The following is a 12,236-nucleotide window of genomic DNA, read 5'->3' on the forward strand; positions in this document are numbered from 1 at the left end:
CCATGGGAGGGTGCATTTGAACAGAACTGCTTCTGAAGCTTGGGGGTGGAGGAAGACAATGGGGGAAATTCTATTCTTCAAGTCAAGGTGCAATAGACAAATCAAGTTATAGGAAATGCAACTTATATACAATCACAATAGAATGTAAAGGACAAGCTAGAACATAAGAATTACTTCTTAAACTGAAAAGTTGAGAAAGGATATACTGAATACCAGGGTTATACAGCAGAACCATCATCTGTCTTTACCATTTTTAATGCCAAACTTTGTATCCATCACAACCATTGTAGCTTAGATGGAACAAAACCTTATTAATATGGGATCTGATTCTGCAACTCTTAGAGCCTGTCTTCACTTCGAAGTTAACTGAAGTCATAACTTGAGTTAAGGGGTTTTGTGTGTGTGTGGGACTCATGTTGTTAGGTGCTACACTCAAGTTTAGTGGCACTTCTAAATAAAGTTGGCTAGCCCATAAGGAAGTATAGGTTAAAGCTTGAGTTAACACAATTGATCAGTGGCTAACATGACCACTCTGTAGTGTGGACTCAGGCTAGATCCATTTGAGTGCTGCTAATCCTCCAGTGCCTTCCTATAGTTCCCTGCATGTGCCCAAAGGACAAACAAGTTATCTCACAATTCACTGGGAAAGAATTCATAGTATAGCTAAGCATACTGCAGTGCAAAGAACCATGGGATGTGCCCCCAGAAATCTTAGTGCCACGTATGAATAACTGCAGTGTCGGTATGGACACAGTAGCTTGAATGTTATTTCTCAGCGTGGCTGCTCTCACTCCAGCTAGCTAACTTGAGAAGAATAGCTTGAATGTAGATAACTGAAGTTAACTCTGCATTTAGGACATACCCCTATAATCAATATTATTTATTTAGGCAATCAGTCCCTTTGAAGTTCATGGAATACTAATGTAAGTAAATGCTATTCAAGATAAGTAGGTGTTGCAGAATCAAGACTATAATCTGATTTCTTGTAGAGAAGCTTTACCGCTTTGACTTCAATGAAAGTTTTGCCAGAGTAAGATGTACATGACTAGCTCTTTGCAGGATAAATTGAATCTATTCTGATAGTGTGAAACTGAAAGATTCTCAAGGAACTAGATTTATATTGTCTCTCAAGCTAAAGTCATCAATAAAAAAATAGCACAGCATGAAGCACAATGGGGCCCTGATCCTGATCAGGGCCGTTGAGTGAAGTTAAAATATTGATATTAAATAACCAAACTCAAAGTAGACGACAAAGCCCGGCACCATTAAGAAGAATCTGCACAACTGGCCCTATAAATTCCTGAGCCTTTGCTTTTTGTTGTACATCAGACAAAAATGATTGCAAAACCATGGCTGAAATATCTTGGATGCTAGAATATAAGAACAGCCTTACTGGATCGGACCAAAGGTCCATCTAGCTCAGAATTCTGTCTTCCGACAGAGGCCAATACCAGGTGCCCTATCATCAAGTGATCCATCCCGTCGCCTATTCCTAGCTTCTAACCGTAACAGAATGAAAACCCAAAATTTCAGCTGAAAAAGTCTTGATGTTTTCACTTTTGTGCCTGCTCAACAAAATGAAAAATCATTAAAAAAAAAAAAAAAAGACTTCTGAAGCACAAACCCAGCTGAACCTAAAAATAAAGAACCACAAATTGTATAGTTTACTAATGGAGAAATAATAAACATCTTGTTGTCAGGCAGAGAGAAGAATCAGTCAGACAGATGATACATAAAGCCCTTTTAAAATGGTCAAGTTAGGCTGTCTAGTTTCATTGTGAGAAACATTAAAATACACTACAGTGCAACTTGTGTTACTTTTGCAGTTAATATTAACCCATTGAGGATAAACACACAAAACATGCTGATCTCCCAAAACTGTTCACAACTAAGTAAAAAATATGAGTTGCAACAAAACTCAAGATGCAATCTAAATTTAAAGACAGCGAAGCTTAGAAAGTTAAAATTAAAAAGACTGGGTGAGGCAGTTTATATCCTCCTTGCTCTTTTTAATTAACAGCACTTTACCTTCTATTTTATTTACTCTTTTCTTCAACCTCCCTTCCCCAGTTTGATGTGCCATTCCTTATGGAGTAGCTTTTGTCTGACAAGCAGGATAAAGGTTGTTGAGGACTTTCTGATAACACAGAAGGAGAAAACTATTATGTGGCACACTCACTACACTTTACAATCACAAGTCCTAAGGCAAATACCTACCTCACCCTTCACAAGGCAACTGGACACAAAGTGAATGGCAAAGGTCACAGAGACTTAAGTGGCACACAATTGGTTAACACCAAGCAATAGTATATGTTGAAGTCCACATCCATAACAGAACTTTGAATCAAGCAGCTGGAAGACATGTTATTGGAGAGAGACCGTGACCACACTGTGTTTTTGTTTGAAACCATTTTCACACACTAGTATAAACTAATACAATTCTAACAATATGGCTAGTGCCCACATTTATCATTATTACAAAGTGTTCCAACTATTTTCAGAAACTACAGTCTACCCAGCATGGTTGTTAAAAAGAAACTTATGACAGACAGGAAAATGTGACATAACTCTACTGGCAACAAATGGGTTGGAAACAGTTGTCAAGGATGTTTCTGGTATACTTTAAAGGTCTGCCAGCAGTACAAATATATAGGTCTCTACCAAATTCATGGTCCATTTTAGTCAATTTCATGATCGTAGGATTTTAAAAATCCTAGATTTCATGATTTCAGCTATTTAAATAAGAAATTTCACAGTGCTGTAATTGTAGGGGTCCTGACCCAAAAAGGAGTTGGGGGGATTGCAAGGTTATTGTAGGAGGCTACTGCTACTCTTACTTCTGCATGGCTGCTGGTGGCAGCACTTCCTTCAGAGCTGGGCAGCTGGAGAGTGGCAGCTGCTGGCTGGGAGCCCAGCTCTGAGGATAGAGCTGCCACCAGCAGCAGCACAGAAGAAAGAATGGCACGGTATGGTGTTGCCACCCTTACTTCTGTGCTTTTGCTGGTGGGGCGCTGCCTGCAGAGCTGAGTGCCTGGCCAACAGCTGCCACTCTCCAGGCCCAGCTCTGATAGTAGCAGCGCACAAGTAAGGGTGGCAATATTGTGACCCCCCCCTGCAACTCCCTTTTGGGTCAGGACCCCTAATTTGAGAAATGCTGGCCTCTCCCATGAAATCTGTATAGTATAGGAAAGACCCTACCAAATTCACAGCCACAAAAACTGCATCATGACCATGAAATCTGGCTTCCCCTTGTGAAATCTCATCTTGTGTGTGCTTTTACTCTTTAGTAAGCATTTTTTCATGGGCATGAATTTGGTAGCACCCTACAAATATTCAGTGAACCTTGTTACATATAGAGAAAGTAGGATCTTAACTTTATTCTGAAATGGGGTAAAAACCTTGGACATCTTCAAAAGTAGTACGGGGTTTGTGGTAAACGTTTGTCTCAAACCTGGACTTAGAGTTCAACATCTGAGTGTTTACTGTGAACCTCCCCCAAGTTTATACCCAGCTTGGATCTTCTCGCTGCCACCAGACAGCTATACAGCACCTGCCTCGCTCTGGTCCCCCCAGACTTTCCCTGGAGAAACCCCCCCACAGACCCAGACCCCTGGTCTTCCTATCTCACCCCCAGCTCCCTCCCTTTTCCCTGGGGTGAGCCTGGGCGATGCTATACTTAAACTTCTTGAATGCAAAACCAGAGAGCTATTTACCTCCCCGAGGCTAGGCATTCAAAGCTAGTCCCAGCTAACACCACCAGGAGATTCACCCCTCCCTGGTCTATAGCAGTAACTAGAGAAAAACCTCAAACACTAGAGAAACAGAGTTGATTCTCTCTCTCTTTCCCCAGAGCCTGTTCCTGCCCTGAACAATAGGAAGTCACCACAGAATGTAATGCTTCCCCCCCCTCTGTCTTCCGTGAGGGAGACAGATACCTGGTACAGAAATTTCTATCCCTTTGCCTCACTAGGAAAAGAAACTCCCACAAGTTTCAAAAGAAACTTTATATATATAAAAAGAAAATACAAAAGAATAATACTGCATTAAGAGATCAATACAGGCTCTTGCTTATAAGAAATATGAATAAACAGTCTGATTTAAAAGATAGCCCAATTAACCAGTCCAGCAAATCAACACCCTGTTAAATACAAATCAAAGCACATCACAGCGATTACTTTGTTTCCTTTTGTACTCACAGATGTTAGGAGGAGATTTGAAAAGAAGATGGAGTTAGAAGAAAAGCTTGTTTACTCACAGCCGAGGAAAACAAAAAAGACCCAGAAACAAAGCCAAAAACCTCCAGAGGTTCCCACCCTTACTTTTGAAAATCCGGTTTCCTGATTGGTCCTCTGGTCAGGTGTTTGGTTCCCTTTGTAACCCCTTTACAGTAAAAGAAAATTAACCCTTACCTTACCTATCTACTTATGACAGGGTTGCAATTAGAAGAAATGTTTATGGGAGGGCCCTAGGGAGGAGGAAGGAGCTGGGGAATATTGAAGTGTCTCAGGTAATAAGATGAAGTTAGAAACTTACCAGAGACCATAGCAGGTATGTCTACAGAGCTATTATTAACCTGCAGCTGGCCCAGACAGCTGACTTTGGCTAAGAGGCTCTGGCTGGGGGCTGTTTAATTGTGATGTAGGTGTTCAGGATTGGGCTGCAACCCAAGCTCTAGGACCCTCCCACCTCACAGGGTTCTAGAGCTGAGCTACAGCCTGAGCCCGAATGTCTACACCACAATTAAACAGCCTCTGAGCCCAGTTCCAATGAGCCAGAGTCAGCTGGCATGGGCCAGCCATGGGGTTGAATTGCAGCATAGACATACTGTAAGCATGCACACTCACCCCTTCTGGAATTTAGCTCAATTTCCCACCCAGAGCACCCTCTGCAGGCTGGTGATCCACTACCGCTTGGCCCTCCATGTTCCTCTCTGGACCAGGTGCCCCTTTATCTGGGATGCTGCCCCTGGCAGTGACCCCTTTCTCTCAGGGTTTCCCTTCCCTAGGAAACCCCCATCCACTATCCCCACCTCACCTCAGTATAAGGTTACTACCAGTCATCATCTAACCACCACACCCTGGAGCAAACTGCAGTATCAGCCTACTTATCACTGGCAAGGTTGGGTTTGGGCCTACTGCCTTAACCTACCCCTGGGCTACCCTCTGCAACCCCCAATACTTGTTGGCCTTGTGCTAGGCTACAGCCTGGGGCTTTCCAGGCTGAAGCTCCCCAGCACCTCTGCCTTTGCCCAACTCAGGTACCCTGTTTCTAGTACCCTGCATCCAGGCCCATCTCTCTCTACAGGCAGAGGGAAACTGGTGAGTGCCTGGCTCCCAGCCTTTTCATACAGGCCAGCTGTGGCCTGATTGGGGTGTGGCCCAGCTGTGGCTGCTTCCCCAATCAGCCTAGCTTTAAGAGCTGCAGCCCTTTCCAGGGCTGCTTTTAAACGCCTCAGGGCAGGAGCGGGTAACCACCCTGCTACACATACCTAGATGCCCAGAAACCCAATAGATACACATACCCAGATGCCCAGAAACCCAATAGATACATATACCCAGATGGGGGTGGGATCTGTTAGCAATGGGTGGGTTTCCGCCCACCCAGTTCCCAGAAACCCAATAGGTACACATACCCAGAGAGGAAGAAAGGAATGGAATCAATATTAGAAATAAGAAGAAGGTGGATCCTTATTTAATTTAATCTAAATGGTCTGGGTTCAGATCAGGGTATGTAATATGATTTAGGGCTCTTGTTTTTTTTCTAACCAATTTGCCCAACCTGATTCTCAATCCCCAGGAGATATTCACAGAGTAGAAGCCTCTAGCAATGTAACAGTAACACTCTAGGTTACAAGTACCATCTCTGCATATCTTAGTGTTACTTGTCCTTGAATTTTAGCTTGGTGTATGCTGCATCCTTGAGGATAAATTTTCTGTTTGGATTTGGAATGTCATTAGAACCATATTGTAATGAATCTATGGCCTCCTAGGAAATCATAATTATCATTATGCTGCACATCATGGCCACTTGGTACTTTACCATAACAAGTGGTTTATAACTCAGATCTTCCTGCTAAAATGCACTGGGGTCCATCTGATTTGAATGAAACTAGAGGCTACTTTTGTTGTTGACAGTATTGATGCTAATGACACACAGTTAATCCATGTTAGTTCCATCCAGTAGAGGCCAATGGTATATACACATTAGCCCAGTCATTCTCAGGGGTTTGGCCCTGAACTTTTTCTAATGTTCTGGAGAATGAAGGATTCAGAGCCCAAACAGTGGCTACTAGAATGTAAGTTGTCTGACTCATTCTCTTAGAAAGAGGTTAGCAGAATAAAAAATTCCACAATTCCACAAACCAATTCATTGTGATATTATTCTGAGTACTAACAGCTGAATCTGTGACAAGCTTCAGAACTGTGGCAGACATGTTTGCAATTATACATGAAAAGCCTTTGGCTAATGTGGAGGAATGGATCCCTCTTCATTTTCAATAAAATTGCATTGCACTGACTGGCTCCTTAAGAGGATTCTGTACTCTTGCACACCATTGATTTAGTATAACTAGGGCCCTACCAAATTCATGGCCATGAAAAATGCATCATGGACTGTGAAATCTAATATCTGCTGTGAAATCTGGTCTTTTGTGTACTTTACTCCTATACTATACAGATTTCACAGTGGAGACCAGTGTTACTGTTACTCATACTGGGGGTCCTGGTGGGGGGGATTGCAAGGTTATTGTAGGGGGGGTCATGATATTGCCACCTTTACTTCTGTGCTATCTTCAGAACTCGGTGGCCACAAAATGGCAGCTGCTGGCCAGCAGCAGCACAGAAGGAAGGGTGGCAATACCATACCATGCCATCCTTACTTCTGCACTGCTGGTGCTGCTGCCCTTAACCAATGTTTTGTATTGTGATGTTCCTTGGTGGCCCATCTGATTTTCATAGTCCTTCTGGATGGATGGGGCGATGATCCCTGTGCCTAGGTTCACAAGTTCAGAGCAAACATTTTCAAAGTTATAAAGCAAAACACATATTTTGTCATGTCACTATTCCATGCTATAAGTGATATTAATGCATTCAGCAACGTACAAGCATCCCATAGAGTCCAAACACTAAATATTCTTGTAAGACTAATACCTATTATGAGCAAAACTAGCATGAACTGGTCTGGTCTCCAGCTATGGGTTTGTTAGTTCTTAGCTAATGCCTATAACCTGGGCGAGAGCAGGCACCATGTCTGTCAGCGTCACATTTTGATACTTTACAAAATCTTTAAACAGACAGAGATAAACTGTTTCCATGTTGTATTATAGCACCAATGTTGTTCTGACATATATTCTCTTCTGGAGGCTCATTTAGCTGAGCTAAAATCTCACACTATTAAATTACCTTTTTTTTTTAAAGTGCTCTCCAATGTGTAAAAGGCCAACATTGGCTAAAGACAGATTTCTAAAACAATGAAGAGTTTTCATTTGAGCGTAGAGCCTTGTCATTATTTGTTCACTTTGGAAACATATCCTTATTTATTATGTGACAGACAATAGTTACAAACAATACCTTGTTCTGAACCAGTGTGTTTTTAGTACACAAAAGTATCCCACTCATCTGTGACCTTCCAGGACTACTAGTACTGAAATCTACATGAGCTTAGGTCCATCTTTACATGAGAAGAACACTGGGCTAAGATTTTATGTGGTGCAAACAACTCCAAGTACAATTTCAGGTGGTGTTTTTCAGGAAAGCCTGTAGTTTCAGATAAAGCCGGAAGCTTCAGAGTCTTTCCAGCTTTTAGGTGGCAGAGAGAGACTTTTACATTTGAATTTTATAACTACATAAAGCACATTCGTTAATTTACAACCAACCTAAGATTTTTATAATGCAATTTGGAAATCAAATTTCAGCTGTTTCTGATCATTTTTATTATACTACTACCTTGAAGGCTAATGACAAAGATTGAAATAGAATGAGTCCATCTTAGAGTAGCTGGGTCCGATTCCTTATCTGTAATATGTCAGAAATAATGTTCACCCCTTAGCAGAGTTGTACTGAGGATCCTCAGGTTAAATGCTTGTTTGTCTCTCTGAAAATCATTGTGGAAGTGCTACATAATACTATTAAGTTCATGTCTTAGTGACTGAAGTATGTGCTTAAAGCACACATTTAGATGCTTTACTGAAAAGGAATGCTTTCCTAAGTGAGGAATTTAAGTTATGAAATCAAGCATTTGAAAGTTTGGAAATGCCAGATTGAAAGTTATCTGTGCCATTTTAATTCAACTTCTATGTGCATTATGATACCGTCTTTAATTACATGATCACACAGTACTTTTTCCAAAAGACTTCTGCCTCAGTTAATCCTGTGGGACTACTTGAATGCTTAAATTTATTGAAATACAATTAAGTCGTTGCAGGATTGGGGCCTTACTTCACAGGCATTCTGTATGATTTCAAAGGGATTACTCAGGGATAAAATACCGCTCAGTTTAAGTAATAGTAGAAGAATTAGGCCATAGAACCAGATTTTTAGGTGTCTAAATACCTTTAAAAATCTGACCCTTAATATCTAATTTATTTATAGTTGTAACCCTGTTTGCCTATAGTGCACTACCTAATATGGAATTGGCTATAGGCAAAGGGAAAAACGTTGAGCTGTTTTGAATTCAGGATTCTATATGGGAGGATCAAGTGAGAAATACCATGATCTAAAAAAGAATCAAGAAACGTTTAAGCAATATTATTTTGGGACATCTAAGTTTATCTTCAGCTACTTAAGGTGTGGCTGGAAAACCATACTGCTCACATAACAGTTTGGACAGGATATTGTTTTTTTGCAGGACAGCTAGGATTCCTGAGAGAATGTGATTGTAAAAGATTTTACTACTTGAGAAAATTAGACCTTTATAAGATCGATGACACTAAAGGTGAAAAACAGAGATAACGTATTTAAAACAAAAACCTGCATTTCCTTATATGTGCAATTGACAGCATCAAGCTCACTAGAAGTGGAGTTTGAAAAATCTAATTTAGTTTCCATAGACACCACATATATTGTTTCTTTACTTTGTTCATTTGAGGGTACATGTCATTTAAATCACTAGTCAGGAAGTCTTCATTTAATCATGGATTTCTACATAAAAGTGCATTCTTGTTGGTTGTTATAACCTTAATACATATTCTTCACAACTCAGAGATAGGTGTAGGTTTCATTTTTAGAAGATACACACTATACATTTTTTAAGTGATTTACTTTGAAAACTTTTCAGATTAATTTTACCACTATATCAGAATTTGAATGATAGTTTAGTTATTTCATTTACCAAAGGTAATTGAAGCAGATATTTATGAAGTCATTAGGAGGTGAGGTATGTCCAATTCAACAGGTTAATCGTTAATATTTGGAGGATTTTGTTGCCATGCTGTATTAGGACGAGAACATCACCAGACAGACATTTAAATTGTTTTATTTAACTAAAACAACAATGTTATGTATTCTAGATTTTTTCTTCAAAAGCAAACATAATATTTTAACAAAACAAGCATACGAATTTTTAAATTTAGTTAAACATTTAAGTTTCTTAAAATCAGGTTTGTTTTTGTTAAAAATGTCTAACTAAAATAGTTAAATGAAATATTAAAAAAAAACAAACAAAAAAACCCCAAACAACTAAATCAACTATATCAGCCAAGTCCACATGAGAAACTTAAAATATTGGCTTCTGTAGCTAACTCAGTCGTCTTCACCTTCATTTTTCTGTTTGTTCATAATCTGGAAAAGAAAAACAACTTTCCTGCTTTTTCAGGTCCCAAACCATTTCTCAATTTGGAATGAATTAGTCCAAAGGAAGAAAATATTCTTTCTACACTGGCAAAAGCAGCTACTGCTGTTAAAAGTGAGATTATCACTTCAACAGTCTCTAAAGCCAAATCCTTAAGTGACTTCCACCAGTTCACTGGTGTGACTTTCTTTAAAACATCATCAGCAAACATATTTCTTGAATGGTTCACCCTTAGCTCTGAAGTTTATTATAGTTGGCATTACAGAGGGATAATTGCTGGATGTCCATATCATAGCCAACTCCTCTTCTTCAGCAGTTAAGGTTTGACCCTGGTACCGAGTATTGAGAATATTATCAAGAAAATGAGCTGGAGATAGTGTTTGTCCCATTCAGTTTTTTTTTAAGCTTGTATTTTAACTCTGTCATTGCATATTTCTCTTTTTAAGATCTCACTCAGTTCCTTCCAAATTTCAACAGCGTCAGCAGTAAAACAGCTATTTCCCTGCATTTTGTTCCAGGCTACAGAAATCGGCTTCAGGGTACTCAGCGCGTGTTCAACATTTCCCTTAAGCCCAATGTTGAGAACTTTGGCTGTGACAGTGCCATCTATTTTTTCACGATTTTGTTCACAAACTATCATCAGATTAGGCCAGTTCTTGATATAGTGCTCAAAAGAGTCCACTACTGAGTTCCATCGCACATCTTGTGGGAGTTAGCTCGATTTCTTTGGCTAGGAGATGCATCAAATGAGCACTGCAACTGTATTATTAGCTTGAGACTCTCTTCACTTTCTTCTAAATAATTTCTTCTCGTCTTGGATACATTTGCAGCATTGTCTGTGACAAAGCTGCATACTAGACATTTGAATTGTTTTTCACAGTTTGTTATAGCTTTTACTGCTATTTCTTGTAAGTATTCTGCTGTGTGTGCATTTCCTGATATATCGTTTCTGTAAGAAAGACAATCCCTTCTTCTGTTGTCACACAAGCACATACAACAGGATCATTGTGGACATTGCTCCACCCATCAAGACTCAGGTTAACAATTTTACCCTCTAGATCTTTTGCACACTACTCAATTTCTCTTGCATACACTTTATCCAGCAATTTGCCTGCAACATCTGCTCTGTTTGGTGGATTATATCCTGGTCTTAATGATTGAATCATGTGGGTTCTCAATCATACAGAAAGGAGAGTTTGTTGCATAAACAAACCGGGCAATTTATTCATCAATTACCTCTTTTTGTAAGCTGTTGGTTCTTATCACAAACTTACTATGGCTGTTTCTGGATGATGGAGAATTTTTCTTCTTTTTGCTACAGGTGATATGGTGTGGCTATATGACATACATGATGGGACTGAAACACTATCATTGGCAGATAATTTTCTATAGTTTCAGAATTATGGTGATCTTGAAGGGAGATAGTCTTCAGAATCCTATATGTTGAGGATGGATTCTCTTAAACAAAATAAGACAATGCAGTTATTATTACCACCATACTGCTCATTTAGAATTACTCATTGCATTCCCTGACACTAAGTACTACTTTAAAGGTGAAATTGTAAAAGGAAGATCTGCCTATTTCAGCTATTTATTTTTTATCACAACTGCATCTAAAATGATAGTACCATAGAGTAACAACTATAATTTTTGCTCATGCATGAGAATTCAAGAATAGTCCAGAAGGAAGACAGGCAGCCTTTAAGAAAGAAGTATGAAATGAAAAAGGTAATCAACCTGAAAATCCTGCACGTGCAGACATGTTCCTTCCATCATCTTCAATGCAGTTTCCTCCTGAGAAGGAACACTTCTCACGATGCTGTTTCATTCAGGCAACCAGGCCTTGCATTTCTGTGTTTGCATTTTGCACGCATGCCTATCTTACCCACAGGTAGAGGAACTTCATTGAAATATTCCCAAACTGGGTCACTTTTATGGCCTGCTGCCATGATAAGTTTTCCCTTCTAGTGAGAGAATGGTATGGTAGATCTCAAATAAATGAAGGCTACACTCAAAAATACCTCAAGACTTCTGGAATATGCTGCTCAAACAGTTTCACTTTGTTTCTACTTCATGTCCCTCCCTTCCCACATTTATCTCCAGACTTCTTCTCATTGTCCAAGTCTATTGCACCCCCAATAATCTTTTAGTCACTGAATTTTTTGAAACTTTGCACTTTTACAGAAAGGTAAAGGATTGACTCTGTGTACACAAATTAGCAGTGGGATAATAGCATTGAGGTCTGTTATTTCTCACCTCTAACAAAATGTTATCTCTGGAGACAAATCCACACTTTGAGAACTGCAAAAAACACGGTTACTCACCTTTGTAACTGTTGTTCTTCGAGATGTGTTGCTCATATCCATTCCAGTAGGTGTACGCGCCGCGCGTGCACGTTCGTCGGAGAACTTTTACCCTAGCAACTCCAGTGGGCCTGCAGGTCGCCCCCT

The sequence above is a fragment of the Chelonoidis abingdonii genome, chromosome 5 (genome assembly GCF_003597395.2).
Source record: "Chelonoidis abingdonii isolate Lonesome George chromosome 5, CheloAbing_2.0, whole genome shotgun sequence".
Taxonomy (NCBI): Eukaryota; Metazoa; Chordata; order Testudines; family Testudinidae; genus Chelonoidis; species Chelonoidis abingdonii.